We start from the raw sequence: 15,278 nt of genomic DNA, 5'->3' as shown, positions 1-15,278 counted from the left end.
TGGGACTCGGTCTAGGTGACCTTGCAGTTGCAGATTTGATTAGAAAATGGTCCAGTCCATAACTTTGAGCTAAGTGCCTAAAATAAGGCAAATTGCCTTGATCTCTGTGTGGGTGCTTATAAAAGATTTAGCTTCTTAAATAGTTTGCTCCTCCGTCCAATGCAATTGAATACTTTTTTTCCTTAAGTCAGTCACAGATTCCCTCTTGGGTTTCACCTGCTTTTGTTTGATATAATAAGTGACATTAAATCTGAAATGAATGCTGACATTGGCTTGCTTGTTCTATGATGATCTCTACACCCTAGAGTAGGGAATGAGAATAATGTGAGGACTGGAGTGCCCTTGAGCCTTGAAAAGAGAAGCTACAGAGGGGTCCTTGCAGCTTCAGCTACTGCTGTACACCTGCTGTTCATGAAGCCATGTACTGGCTCTGACCTCACTGTTCATGAAGCCGTGTACTGGCTCTGATCTCACTGTTCATAAAGCCGTGTACTGGCTCTGATCTCACTGTTCATGAAGCCGTGTACTGGCTCTGATCTCACTGTTCATGAAGTCTTGTACTGGCTCTGATCTCACTGTTCATGAAGCCGTGTACTGGCTCTGATCTCACTGTTCATGAAGCCATGTACTGGCTCTGATCTCACTCCCTCTGCTTTTTATTAGGGGTATCACTGTGCTCTGTGGTTGCCGTGGACCCACGGGGGCTAACATTTCAAAGATGTTGCTCTCACTGCGTGTTATTAAACACTCCCAGGTCTCTCTCTCTCTCTCTCTCTCTCTCTCTCTCTCTCTCTCTCTCTCTCTCTCTCTCTCTCTCTCTCTCTCTCTCTCTCTCTATATATATATATATATATATATATATATAATGTTGATGACATACAGCCACTCTTGGGCATCTTAACTCACATGGCATGGATATCAGCTTGAATCATACCTCTCCCTCTGCAATACATTATATCCATAGCATGCATGGGAGGGTAGTCTAAGTTGATGGAAAAAGTGCTGCAACAAGACAACTTCACAATATGTCAAAAGTGAAAAAACAAAACAATGTCTTGGTCTTATGTACATGTAACATATAAATACGGTTTTGCTAATGCCATGTCATGTTGGCGGAGTGTCCTCCTATGAATGGGACTTTAATTCAATAGCGCCATAAGACAGGGACATATCACATTGCTATATTAGTTTTACTGAATATTGAATTCACTTTTATAAATAATGCTTTACTGCAATAAGCATTCTTTTAAATAGCCTGTGAATATGCTGTCCATATGGGTTTCTTGACTCTGGCATGGCAATATATTGCGCATTCATTTGCACACATGTAAAAACATTAGTCCTATTTTTGTACATGTTTCATGCTGTGTTTCTGTAATTTATGAGGATAGGTAGATGTTAACCCTTCCCATGCTGGTCAGGTGTCCTTGAATTATTATTTATAATTTTTTTGTCATCTAATTGCCACAGAAGCCTTAACAGCTTCTGTTAAATCACTGCTAGTCCATTTATTTCCACAAAGGCATTCCCTTGTGTAAAGCGGGATTCATTTACTATAAAACAAATGAATTCTTGTTGAACAAACACATTCGCACTTGGCCATGCAATATGCAGAAGCAACTAAGATGCATTTGTGTGTGAGTGTACTGATAAAGCTTATGTTACATGAATGTGCAACATCTGCCTTTTTTCAAGCCACACTTCATTGTTAGAAATTACTGAAGAAAACATGCTTCCCCATAGCCTTGCAGAAGATGGCTCTGATCACTCTACAGATACTTTGATTGATCAAGCCTTTATTTTATTTCCTTGGTGACTGTACAACTGAACATGATCAAGCAACCTTAAATCAGAATCACATTCACTAACCCTAACCTTAACCCCAACCCCAACCCTAACCTCAACCCTAATCCCAACCCCAACCCCAACCCCAACCCCAACCCTAACCCTAACCCTAACCTCAACCCTAATCCCAACCCCAACCCCAACCCCAACCCCAACCCTAACCCCAACCCCAACCCTAACCCCAACCCCAACCCCAACCCCAACCCCAACCCCAACCCTAACCCTAATCCCAACCCCAACCCCAACCCCCAACCCCCACCCCAACCCCAACCCTAACCCTAACCCTAACCCCAACCCCAACCTCAACCCTAATCCCAACCCCAACCCCAACCCCAACCCCAACCCCAACTCCAACTTTAACCCTAATCCTAACCCCAACTCCAACCCTAACCCTGCAGCTACAGTGTGATTACATTGTAATTAGAAAAACACACTTGTAAATGCAATGTAATTACAGAAGATGCTAGGTACTAGCATCTTGTAATTATACATGTTGCTGCATTGCAGTTACACACCCATATGTGTTACTAGTGTGTTACTACAGTATAATTATGGTATACATAGAGAGACTTAATGTAAAGTGTTACCAATTCATGGAAATGCAAAACAATTGATAACATTTGAGGTTTAATAGATAATGTTTGAATTAAAATAATTTTACCTGAGAAGGCAACAGTCAAAAAGCTACACATGGTAGGAAAGAATAGTCACATTATTAAACAAAAATGATAAAAATACAAATTTTAAAAAAATACAATGTTTTCTTTTTTTTAAAGCACAAAAGCTATCATACCCTTTTTCTATTTTACTTGGACAATAAACAGCTACTGCTTTATAGTGCAAAGCCCCAGTCTCTAAAGTGCCTATGATCTTATTTTCACTGCTGGATAAGAATATAGACCTGGCAATTGTATTACTGCTTAATTAAAAAACGCTCATCCTCTCTGAAGTGTGGTGTATGGGGGCTGTCTCAAGCAATGGGACTAGCTGCACCAATGCTTCACCTCAATAAGATTGATGTCACATGCATTGCAGCTCTGGCTGGGGGAGATGGAGAGGCCTGTCACCCTGTCAGAACTCCCAGGTACCTGCAATTACAGCAACAGATGGGCACTGACACCCAGGCGAGGGTCAAGGGGGGTGATTTACCATTCTGCTTGAAGCAATTAAAAAAAGAAAACAGCTGCATGAATTTGTTCTGATTGCTGCGTTTCTTATCCTCTTATCAGAAAAAATTCAAGCAGCTGGTTCTTCAATGGTACAGAATAACTAAAGTGCATCTGGAACTTTAAGAACAGACACCTGTGTTGGTAAGATTAGATCCATGCTGTATGCCTAGAATTATTATTAGTATTAGCAGTATTATGTATTATGAATGCCAAGATTGTCCATGGAGAGTTCTTTAAATACAATTCTAAAATTAACAGCAACCTCTGGAACGTCACCAAGGTCATTGAAGAAGAATCACAGAATAATAATAATAATAATAATAATAATAATAATAATAATAATAATAATAAATTGTGACACCTCCTATTAGAATACAAGTTGTGAGCCTCAGACAATTGAGTTCAGTGAACAAGAGAAGATAAGGGTTTCAATGTGATGAGAGCCTGCCTGCTGAATCTTCCCTGTGGAACAATCCTTCTTGGCTCGTGTGCACCGCTCATTGAATGACACAGTGATAGACCTCAGAGCAACAGGAGGCCAAGTCTGCCAAGTCTGTATTAAACCAGAGGCCACGGTGCTGTGTTACTAGCACCCCATGTACCTGCATTTCGTCATGAAAGACAAACAAACTAACAAACAAACAAGCAAACAAGCAAACAAAAGAAATCATGCCTTGCCATTTCAGATCCGCCCCTGCCCTCAGTCCATTTGTGTTACAATGAAGTTAAATTATAATGTGCACGATTTCAGAAAGCAATTCATATGCACTGAGTCGCAATCTGATGTCAAATATAAAAAAACATGCAAACAGTTCCTATAGCAAGGAAGGAAGGAAGATTTATTAGATTACATTTGTTCTTCTTTCCTGCACATCTTTTGTTACCTTTTCCAATGTGCTAGCAGAGGGACTGTAGGCAGGGCTCCAAGGTTGAGTCTGACAGCTCTGAAGGCACATAAGTTTAATCACAGCGCTGATGGGTTAATAAACAGCCCTGGAAATCTTCCCTTGAGCTGATCTAGATAACCAGGAATACTCTGAAAAGGTATTGAATGGCTCCATTGATTCTTTCTGTTAAACCTGCCATTCTCTTTAAAACCAGCGAGAGCTCTGTGCATATGTGAGTGCCAAGAAATGTTTGAAATTGTGGAGATTTGCACCAATAGCTTCAAAACCAGTCAGCTCAAACCCACTGCTCAGAATATGTTTTGTGTGAGGAGACAGAGGAGCCAATGCTGCCTTAGGGGTTTTTACAAAGGATATTGATTACAGTACCTCCTGACAAGGGCCACATGAATGATGATCAGCCGGCCTCAGGACGTTGTTACCTTGGGCAGGGCGAGCAGGATATAGTTGTATTCCTGTCATGGTTTTTTTAGTTACTGTTCTTAACTGCAGTCAGGAGTTGAAAGAGAAATGGCAGGATACCACATGGGCAATACAAGAACAAGGACAAAAACACAAAGCTGTGGAGCTTTTCAACTGTGCGCCCAGGAGGATTTTTAGGCACCAGCTTCAGGAAGAAAAGAAAGAAAGAAAGTAAAGTCATTGTAAAGTCCAGAGAGGGATGGTAAAGCATATTAAAAAAAAAACAATGGTAAACTATGGAAAAGTACAGTATAACCACATGGTAAACTTTTATAACTGTTATATTTAAATATTATTGTGGGTTTTAATTTTAGACCTATTGTGGAAAAAAATACGTAATTGAAGTTAATTTAGTAATTAATTAAGCAACAATACATTATATATCAGGCAACTAAATAGAAGAATATTTTAAACTACAGGATGTCAATGTTTCTCTGTCACCCTGGCTAATTCCTACAGTTTTAACTCCGTTACATTAAGTGCTATGAATATTCTGGTGATCTTGACTCTAGCAGCGAGGTCAGGATGACCCAGCTGACCCTTTGCAAACACTATCAAAACATTTAACCTAGAGCAACATATGCAGGTATACACAGGCATCGTGCATAAAGAAACCACATGCACACACACACACACACACACACACACACACACACACACAGAATGGACATTTCTAATCGTAGAGTGATATCATCAGAATGTGCTGCAGACATCCAAACACACATTATTTGCACAGCATACCTTTATTCACAATTTAATACAAAATGACAACCCACACACACGTTATGTTAATTCCAATGGTTGCTTAAACTATTACCTTTGCTGACACACACAGTATTTATTTTGCTATTAGCATTTGTCTCCATTTAATAGTTTCCCCATGTACACCAAGATGCTGCACACAGTAGGTAAATTATAGTAATTGGAAATTCCTGTATGCAGGTTGGCTGGGTTGTGCAGCCTCACAATGCCAGCCACCTCCTCTCACAGCCAGTTCACCTGGGTCCATTCTTGATTGGATTTTCGTGCAATTGGTTTTGAATGCTGATGAATGACCGTTGAAGAGCCCAGATGTCATTTTTGTAAAAAAGCCTGCAATGGGCCAGGGAATGAGGACAAAAGTGCAGTTTCAATCATTTCCCTTCCTCTGAGTGGCATTTGTCAGGAGAATGGAAGCCAGCTCTATTGACGTCTCTCTTCAGGTTTTCTGATTTCACTGTCAGGCTCTCGTTTTCAGATGACTTTGACCGATGTCTCAGAATGATTTTCTTTGTGGCGGAACACTGGTCTTTTATAAAACAGACAGCATGCCTGCTGTAAACCACCAACCGCCTTTTTAACTAAACAAACAAAACCTACTAGAAACTAAGGCTGGAACAGTTTAAATAAGGAAATTTTATGTGATATCAAGACAAATGGTTAAATTGTTCAGTAAAGATTTAATCAGTGGGAAACTAAATAAGCTCAAGAAAAAAGAGAAAACAAAACCTTTTAAGCTGTCAAAATGCTATGGTAATAATTTACAAAAAACATCCTATGCTACTTCAGAAGTAAAGACAACCTCTTATAAGGCCACATTTAGTTAGACAATTGACCTTAATAAAAATGTTTCACTGTATAGATAAAAATGAGAAGAAAACAAAACACATATCAAACACGCCTCACAATGTATTCAGGGCCGGATTAACCTTTTGTGGGCCTGGCGCCAAACAGATTTGTGGACCCCCATTTTTTCCCCATGTAATAGGGGGTTTAGGAAACGCTGTAAAAGACTGGAGATGGAGACAGAAGTTGTCTTTGACACACAGGCACGCAAGCTTTATTTACAGTATTTACAAGTTTGAGTTGCAGATGCAGACGGCTGCCACTTGGGTACCAGCAATGGACATACACACAAGTGTACATAAAATACATTATTAATACAACAATACAAAACAAAACTCAGTTATTTATCAAACAGGAAATACTCTGATGCACTTAAAGGGCACAGTGGAGGAAAGGTTAATTTTCAGAGACAATGCCAGCGTTTTTTTCATTACAGATGGCCAACTAATGTACAAACACACATATCCATCATGATTTCGGCACAAATCGGGGCCCATATTATCCGGTATTTTTTGGACGCCAGCGTTAACAGTCTGCAACAGGCAGCATCGCAGGAAGGTATATTATTATTAATAGGCAGGTTGCTGTTTTGTGACTGTGAGGAAAGAATTTCATCAGCAGCAGCGTAATAAGAGCCACCGTGTTCGTCAGAGCCCTTGTCAGTGTAGGCCGGAGTATCAAGCAATGTTCCTGCTTACTCGAAGCACTTAGTGATGTGGCAGCGCTGTTAATGAAGTAACTGCTTATACTTGGCAGTTTTACAGTAGTTGCAACAACTTCAGCTTTACGTTTGCGTTTCTGAGCTCCTCTTAAATATTTTTTCATGATTTTGTGCAAATCTTCGATTCTTCTTCACTTGTTCTCACGCATGCTGTGCCATGATCATAAACTTGCTCTGTCCTGCTATGAATTCTAATGACTGGATTAGAAATAGGACATGCTGTAGCGATTGAAATGAAAGTTAATTAGGGTTTAAAAAAGAAAAAAGAACCAAGAGTACGCTTTTGTTTACACTGATAATAATATATCAAATCATCATATTATGAAAATTATGAGAAAAGGTACTCTTTGGAGTCAAGGAAAATAAGAACCTGTGGGTTTCTCTTTTTAAGCACAAGCCCTTCAAATGCATTGCTTTTATCATGGCACAGTTTCAACCATTCCAGGTCTTACTACAAGCTTCATTAGCCACTCCATATAGGTAACAAGCTGAGGTTAGTCTTAATAAACTCATTGTAAAACCAGGAATGGATCAAACTGCTATGCAATGGGGAGATTTCCATCCCTGATGGTAAATACGGGCTACATGGTAAGGACAGTTAATCTAGCGGGGAGTGCCTCAATTGCTTGATAAAGTGGGATAATTAACATAGCATTGTGTGCAGGGATCGTTAGACAGATACCGGTAAATGATGACTGTAATTGGGTTATAGATTGCGGTTAAGAGTGTGTTAAAGCTCTCACTACACCACTTGTCAAGTTAGGTTTTTCTTTGAAATGTTAATTAAAGTCTGTGGGACGTGTAGCACAGAGAGGTGTGGCTGGTAAAGCTTGTCCCCGATCAAGGTGAATCATCAACCAATGAACTAGACAAAGAAATGCATAGTATGTGATATATATATATTTCTAGCTTATTTAACACAATTCTAGGAATGTGTAATGAATATTAAAATGTTTTATTCAAAAACTGATTATTTAAATAACAATAACAACAAGGTTAAGCTGACCTGAACAAGTGGAACAAGTTAGACCGATCATGAGGACTAACCCATAATAAGCCATTGCAAATGCAGATGGAAATTCACAGTTTAAAGTGTAAAGACAAACTCTGACATTTACGTGTATATTGTCATTACTAGCATTTGATAAAAAAAAAAAAAAAAAATACACTGAAGATATTGAACTGGCACAAAAGCCAGAAATATTAAAAGCAAATAATTAATGATAAAATGGAACTGTATTGTGGCCTTCCATGGCTTCCTGTTTCACTGGGGTATAAAAATAAGGTAACACGCATATGAAATTCATTTGTCATCCATCACCACGGGGAAAGGCAAACAACTCACAAATGAAAAGAGACAAATGGTTGTTGACCTTCATAAATCAGGCAATGGGTACAAAACAATAGCTAAAAAACTAAATATACCACTTACCACTATTTGGGCAATAATTAAGAAGTTCAAAACCACTGGAACAGTGGTAAACTTGCCTGGTAGAGGACGCAAGTGTATCTTGCCCCCACGCACAGTGAGGCAGATGGTTCAGGAGGCAAAGGGAAATCCAAGGGCCACAGTTGGAGAATTACAGAACTTGGTTGCATCTTGGGGTCACCAAGTCTCCAAATCTACAATTAGATGCCACCTCCATGCCAATGGGCTATTTGGAAGGGTTACCAGAAAAAAAGCCTTTTTTGAGAGCAACCAACAAACGTAAGCGCTTGGAGTTTGCTAAACAGCGCTGGCACTTCAATTGGAACCGGGTGCTGTGGTCAGATGAGACGAAAATAGAGCCCTTTGTCCAAGAACAGGATGCGTGAGCAGAAAATAACCTCATACCTACTGTAAAATATGGTGGTGGATCTTTGATGTTATGGGACTGTTTTGCTTCCACTGGTCCAGGGGACCTTGTTAAGGTCAACGGTATCATGAACTCTACCCAGTACCAGGACATTTTAGCCAAAAACCTGGTTGCCTCTGTGTAATTTTGGTTGATTTCATTGAATCATTAATAAAGTCAAATATATTCCACATGTTGGAAAATTACAATATAGCTCAGTACTGGTATTATTTATTTTATACAGTCTTTTTCAAGGGTGCCAATCATTTTGGAAGTGACTGTATATGTGTTCTAGGCATCTAGGCATTGTATGGTTCTTCTGCTCCAGCAATGTGTTTCCATCATTCCCCTATAGCTGTCTCCAACTAGTTCTCAGCTAAATATCCTCTGCTGTGGAGTTCATTAGTTTAGAGCAGCTGGAGACAGGGGATTGGACTGGAAAAACAGATTTGTTCTGAAATAAAACAATCATGTCCATAACATTGAATTCAATGGTTTAATATAGTGTATGCAAAGCCTCTCATTTAATAGACGTGGTTATGAGTGAGTGAGCACTGCAATGCACAAGCAGCACGTAGCACAGATGTCTTTTTGTGAAGCATCGAGCAGTCATCAAAAACTGTAACAAACAGCCCCAGTTATGAAACATTTCCATTCAGTTATATTCTGTATGGGGCACAATACTGTGTTACAGCACAAAACACCCAAATCATGTCTCTGCGCTATTAAGCACAGCTTTGTAATGTTCTCGTCCCTCTTACAAGGACAAAAAACCTCTAAAAAAATACATTTTTACTCCCATTAAATTAAATTGGGACAATTTTCTAAGTGTATTAGTGTTATTATTTTTTTTACATGAGTTCCATTACATGAGAGTAGATGCTAAAACTTCATGCTGATTTGAACTCGGCTCTCGCCAAGATAAGCGGCAACTAAGACATAGCTTTACAGTAAACTAATGTGATCCATCTGTGTCTCCATCCATTTGCATTTCTTTCCATCTGATGATGTAGATATCCTTCTGTCTGGTGTTGATGGCTGAAGTATAATGCTGGCTCCAGGGATCAGCTTATTGCCTCCCTAGCGCATCAGCACACAACGGCTGCAATGCTGGCTCCGGGGTCAACCACAGTGCGGTCTCCCTAGCGCATGACAACCGTCTGGATTGAGCTAAGTAGGGTACATCTCTGGCGTCTTCAAGTGGGCACCTTCCGCCCTCTGTGTTTTGTCGACTAGCCCACACCTCAAGAGGGTTCAACAGTGATTCTGGTGTCCCAGCATCACCCCCTCCGTCCCCCATTCATCTCAGCCCAGCTTACTTACCTGTACATCAGCATTGCTTTCTTTCTATTGTGCTTGAGATCCCCAGTCAGAATCTTTCCGTCTCAACCACAGCCAGTTGCTGCTCCTTTCTGCTGCTTCAGATAAGTTCTTCACTGTGCGACGCAACTCGTGGCCACTGTACCCTACATCTCTGAGAAACCGGGTTGTAGAGTGTGCGACAAATCCTTGACAACCCACCTCCACTGGGTAAACCCAGACTTTCTATTCTCGCTGTTCTGCTTCAGCAGCTAGTTGAGCATACTGAAGTTTCTTCCTCTCATACTCCTCATCCACAGCATCCTCCCATGGCACTGTTAACTCTACCAGGTGAACAAGGCATGCTGATCCAGACCACAAGACAATGTCTGGTCGAAGGTTAGTGGTGGCAATCTCAGGTGGAAAAGTAAGCTGTTGACCAACATCTGCTAGCATTTTCCAGTCTCTAGCAGCTTCCAGTTGTTCTGAGCGAGGCTTGGTTTTAACACCTTTTCTTGGTGGTTGCTCTCCTGGACGGAGGAATATTGTCTTTTGTGTGTAATGCTTTGATGGAACTGGTGGCAACTTATTGGTCATGTTACGCTTGTCTTCCAATGCTAAGGCCAAACATCGCAGCACCTGGTCATGGTGCCAAGAAAACCATCCTTGGCTAAGACCCACCTTACATCCTGTCAAAATGTGCCTTAATGTTGCAGGTGATGAACACAAAGGACATGAGAGATCCTCACTCACCCAGAGGATTAGGTTCTGTGGTAATGGGAGAACATAATATGTTGACCTGATGAGGAAACTGATCCTGCACTTTTCCATTGTCCATAGGTCTTGCCAGCCGATCTTGCGTTGTTCCACACTCTCCCATCTCATCCATTCTCCCTGCTTGGCCTGGGAAACGGCCTTCACGCACTTCAACCTCTCCTCCTGATTTTGCACCTTGTTGACTACCAGCTTTCTCCGTTGAGCTGGGGTTGCCTTGTGCCTTGTAGGAGAAGCTGAACTGAGACCAAGACCCCCTCTTCCATGCTGAACTTGCCCCATAATATCACAGATTCGAAGGGCAGCCTTTGCATCTTCCATGGCTTTCTTTGCCACCCACTTTCTTCCAGTTTTCAGCACAAGTGCTGCCTCCCTTACGCATTTGTTGAGTGACTGTACTAATGTAATTTCCAGTCTGACCTCTGTGCACTTAAACTCCTCGGTTAGAGCAGAGGCTGGTAGCTGCAGTATTCCTTTACCATAAAAACTCAATCTGCTGAGGCAGCGTGGAACTCCCAACCATTTCCTGATGTATGAACTGATTAAAGCTTCCAGCTTCTCAACTGTTGTCAAAGAAACCTCGTACACTGTCAGTGGCCACAGCAGCACTGGCAGTAGACCAGACTGAAAGCACTAGAGTTTCAGTTTGCCCTGTAAAGTGCTGCTGTCTATGCTGTCAAATGTATATATTACAATGAGCTGTGCTTGTGAGGTGACTAAATAATAACAGGACATTTTAGGGAACAAGAATACGGGGGAGTTTTCACCACAGGGATAGATGAATGCAGACGTACTGCCTCTCTCTCTGCCTCTCTCTCTCTTTGAAACGGGAATATAGGGAGCTTAGGTGGGTGTCAGCTGTGCCAAGGCTTGAGGAGCCTCCCTGTGAGAAAGCAGGTAAGTGGGATATAGTGGTAATCATATGAAAGAGAATGGGTTGGTAATGTTAAACCGGTTTGCTGGAGGTGACTTTGTCATAAGTTCAGTTGCTAAGGTAACTGATTGAAGTGAAAAAGCATATGTAAGAAAGTATGGGAAGGAGGAAATATGGTAAACAATTAACCATAGCAACCTTGTAAAAGAGAGCAGTTAGTGGTTGGTTGCACCTGAGTGGAGTAACAGCTTGTGACAGAGAGCAAATGAATCCTAGTCAACAACCTCCCTCCCGACCTGTGAGGGCACGGTAGAACAGGAACAGTGTGCCCCGGACGGGATGATTTGGCAGTTCATTCCATGGTCAGGGCCATCCAGAAAGGGGGCGGAGTCACAATACCAGAAGTCATCGTCTTAATGCTCTAGGCGATGTGTCAGTCATGGATTGGAGGATACGTGATTGCACTCGACACCGAAGGGGGTGTGACTGAGGGTATATCAGGGGATGTGGTGAAGCAATCTGTTCCTTTGTTATGGTTACAAAAGGACCAGTGAAGGAGTTCTGTGTTATAAAGTTTTTGTGTGTTGTTTTGTTTCTCTATTAAACTTTGTCGTTTATGGGAGGCTAATATCCGGGAGCTGTAGCTGAACAGCCAGCAATTAAACCCGGACTATACTTCACCATTGTGCACGTATAAACCTGTATATCTCCACTTTCACTAAGATCACTCACTCTGGACTTGTGACCGTGTTGTGTCTGTGTGTGTCTTGTTTAGTGTCTATTTTAAAAAGGAATTGGAAATGGAATTGGAATTGAAAAACAGGAATTGACCCCCACCCTGATCATAAACCACTGTACAGCACAAGACTAGCTATACTTACCACCATACCACACTGTACTGTATAGAGCAATTAAAACAAGGGCAGCAGTGGAGAGTGAACCAAAACCTTAGCTGCTCAATAATAAAATCAGCACAAAACTAAACTAGGAATTACAAAAAGAGTAAATAAATGCATTACGTAGTATATGTATTACTAGAAGTTCAGTAAAATGTGAATGCGTATAGAAATTCTTGTTGAAGAAAATCTATATTTTAGTGGGGTACCTTCGGATTTAGGAATTCAACACTACGCCCCCCCCCTTCCTCCACCACTGCTATTTCCAGATATACTGGGCACTTGCTGCTCTAAATGTTTTGTTAGTCTATGTCTGAGCAAACTTTGCTCTGTGCTGTCAAGCAGATTGTTAAAAATAATTCACAATGGTTAAAAAATGGGTAAAAATGAGATGTGGGTATGCATGCAAGGTAAACCCTGGATAACTCCATCGCATTTGGCAGACTGGCAGTATAGGTCTATCAAGTTAGATAGCGCTTTTGAAACCTACCAAAGTGGAACGTAGGCCAAAAGAAGAAGAAAAGAAAGAAATGGCCAGCGGTGCGTCAAGCTGAGCTGCAGAGACGTGAGCTGACCTTGGGTCCTCAGCACTTGTCTGGCTGCCTTAGTGTTTGGAATGAGAATGGAAAAGCAGATACTGCGGGAAGCCCAGGCTGAATGAATAACAAGGGGAAGAAAAAACACCTCCACAAACAGGCTGCAAAATTCACCGCGCACTTGCAGGCTGATCCCACAGACAAATGAAATCAAGCATCTTTCTGCTGAAATAATGTCAGCTCCCAACCTGGCACAGTGGCTCCTGATAAGTGCCATTGATGTACAGGAAACTTTTCTGGCAGCTTCAAGTCCACTGAACTAAAAGCTTGAAATGAATATAACCCCGTGATGACGTGTTAACAAGAAAGGACAAGCAAAGAAACGCAAACTGAGAGGCACATAGTAGGACACCCACTCTTGAAGCAGCACAGTCTAGGAAAAGAAATTTCTGAAGAACCCCAGCTGAAACATGAAGTTAGCCTGGATGCTACATGCTTGTTGCTGGTAACTGCTCTGGTAGTAAATAGTAAGCACTGCTTGAGTGAATTGTACTGTAAAGCATTCAAGTGTTCACTGGGATTTAAAGGGTACTGGCAGGAATCAGATAGTGTCACTTATTAAACTAGCTATTGACTCATGGTTCAGTTTCTTTTTTGGGTGCTGTGCTACTCCCAGTATGATTTTCAACAGGGGTTTCTATGGAGTTCCCATGCAACCCTCTATGGAAGATGCTCCAGGCGTAAGCACATAGGTGATGCTTCAGAGTGGTTCTGGATAGACGGTGATAGGGATATAGATAGTACATAAAAAAACTTACATAAAGAATATTATTTAACAAATAGATCAATCAATGCATTCAGTATTTAAATAATGATCAGCTTGGAAAATGAAGGGCATGCACCCGAGGACCCTCTCCGTGTGCCACTGTGAGTCTGTGGGAAGTGGCTAGTTTATCACGAGCTGGGGAGGCAGAGCCACTGCCGTCATTAGTGGCCGATTTATAGCCTCTCCAGTGCTGGAGGCAGCTGCTGATGTTAAACTGTGGACAGCAGCCAGGACGGTCATCCATTTTAACAGGGATACAATCTATAAGTGGCTCACCAGAGCATCGTGGCATTGACAGAGACGGAGAGGAGGAGGCCATGCTTTCACGTCTCCCAAAACCAAGGGGTCAGGAGAATTCAATTTCTTAGGTAACTCTGGACCCTCTGGAGTTCATGTGAAATAAGGGATATTACCAGACAGTAGGTAGGATTTTCTATTACTCAGGTTATGCATGATTTTTAAACAATCATGGACACGCTACTATTTTACAGTAACATGTTTGTATGTTTCGTGAGCAGTTTGTTTTATTTTGCAGTGAAGGTTGGAGTGGTGATGAGATAATGAATCAGATCTCTGTGTTTCAGCTTGTTCTTCCCTAGCCCTGTTCTTGACTGTGTGCTTCCCTCTGTTATGAGATAATGAATCAGAGCTCCATGTTTCAGCTTGTTCTTCCCTAGCCCTGTTCTTGACTGTGTGCTTCCCTCTGTTATGAGATAATGAATCAGATCTCTGTGTTTCAGCTTGTTCTTCCCTAGCCCTGTTCTTGACTGTGTGCTTCCCTCTGTTATGAGATAATGAATCAGATCTCTGTGTTTCAGCTTGTTCTTCCCTAGCCCTGTTCTTGACTGTGTGCTTCCCTCTGTTATGAGATAATGAATCAGAGCTCCATGTTTCAGCTTGTGCTTCCCTAGCCCTGTTCTTGACTGTGTGCTTCCCTCTGTTATGAGATAATGAATCAGAGCTCCATGTTTCAGCTTGTGCTTCCCTAGCCCTGTTCTTGACTGTGTGCTTCCCTTTGTTATGAGATAATGAATCAGATCTCTGTGTTTCAGCTTGTTCTTCCCTAGCCCTGTTCTTGACTGCGTGCTTCCCTCTGTTATGAGATAATGAATCAGATCTCCATGTTTCAGCTTGTTCTTCACTAGCCCTGTTCTTGACTGTGTGCTTCCCTCTGTTATGAGATAATGAATCAGAGCTCCATGTTTCAGCTTTTAAAGTGATGTACTGGATTTACAGTGCAGTGCATCCATCTCCAACACTGTATGCAATTAAGAAAAAAAAAATACTTTTATTTCTGGGAGTGACAAGAAGTGTACAAAGGAAAGCACTAAAAATTAAACATTTTTGATTTGCTTTCCTCATTATAATTATTTATAGCAGTGAGTAACAGGGATTCAGACATAATAACCTGTGAACTGAAAATATTATTCATTACTGATTTCTCACGGAATCCCTCTGAAGTAATCATTAGTTCATCATACTGTACATTCCTGACCTTTGCATATGAAATACTCACATGATGTAGGGGTTA

This window comes from Acipenser ruthenus, chromosome 11, assembly GCF_902713425.1.
Source record: "Acipenser ruthenus chromosome 11, fAciRut3.2 maternal haplotype, whole genome shotgun sequence".
Lineage (NCBI taxonomy): Eukaryota > Metazoa > Chordata > Actinopteri > Acipenseriformes > Acipenseridae > Acipenser > Acipenser ruthenus.
This window is presented reverse-complemented; position numbering follows the sequence as displayed.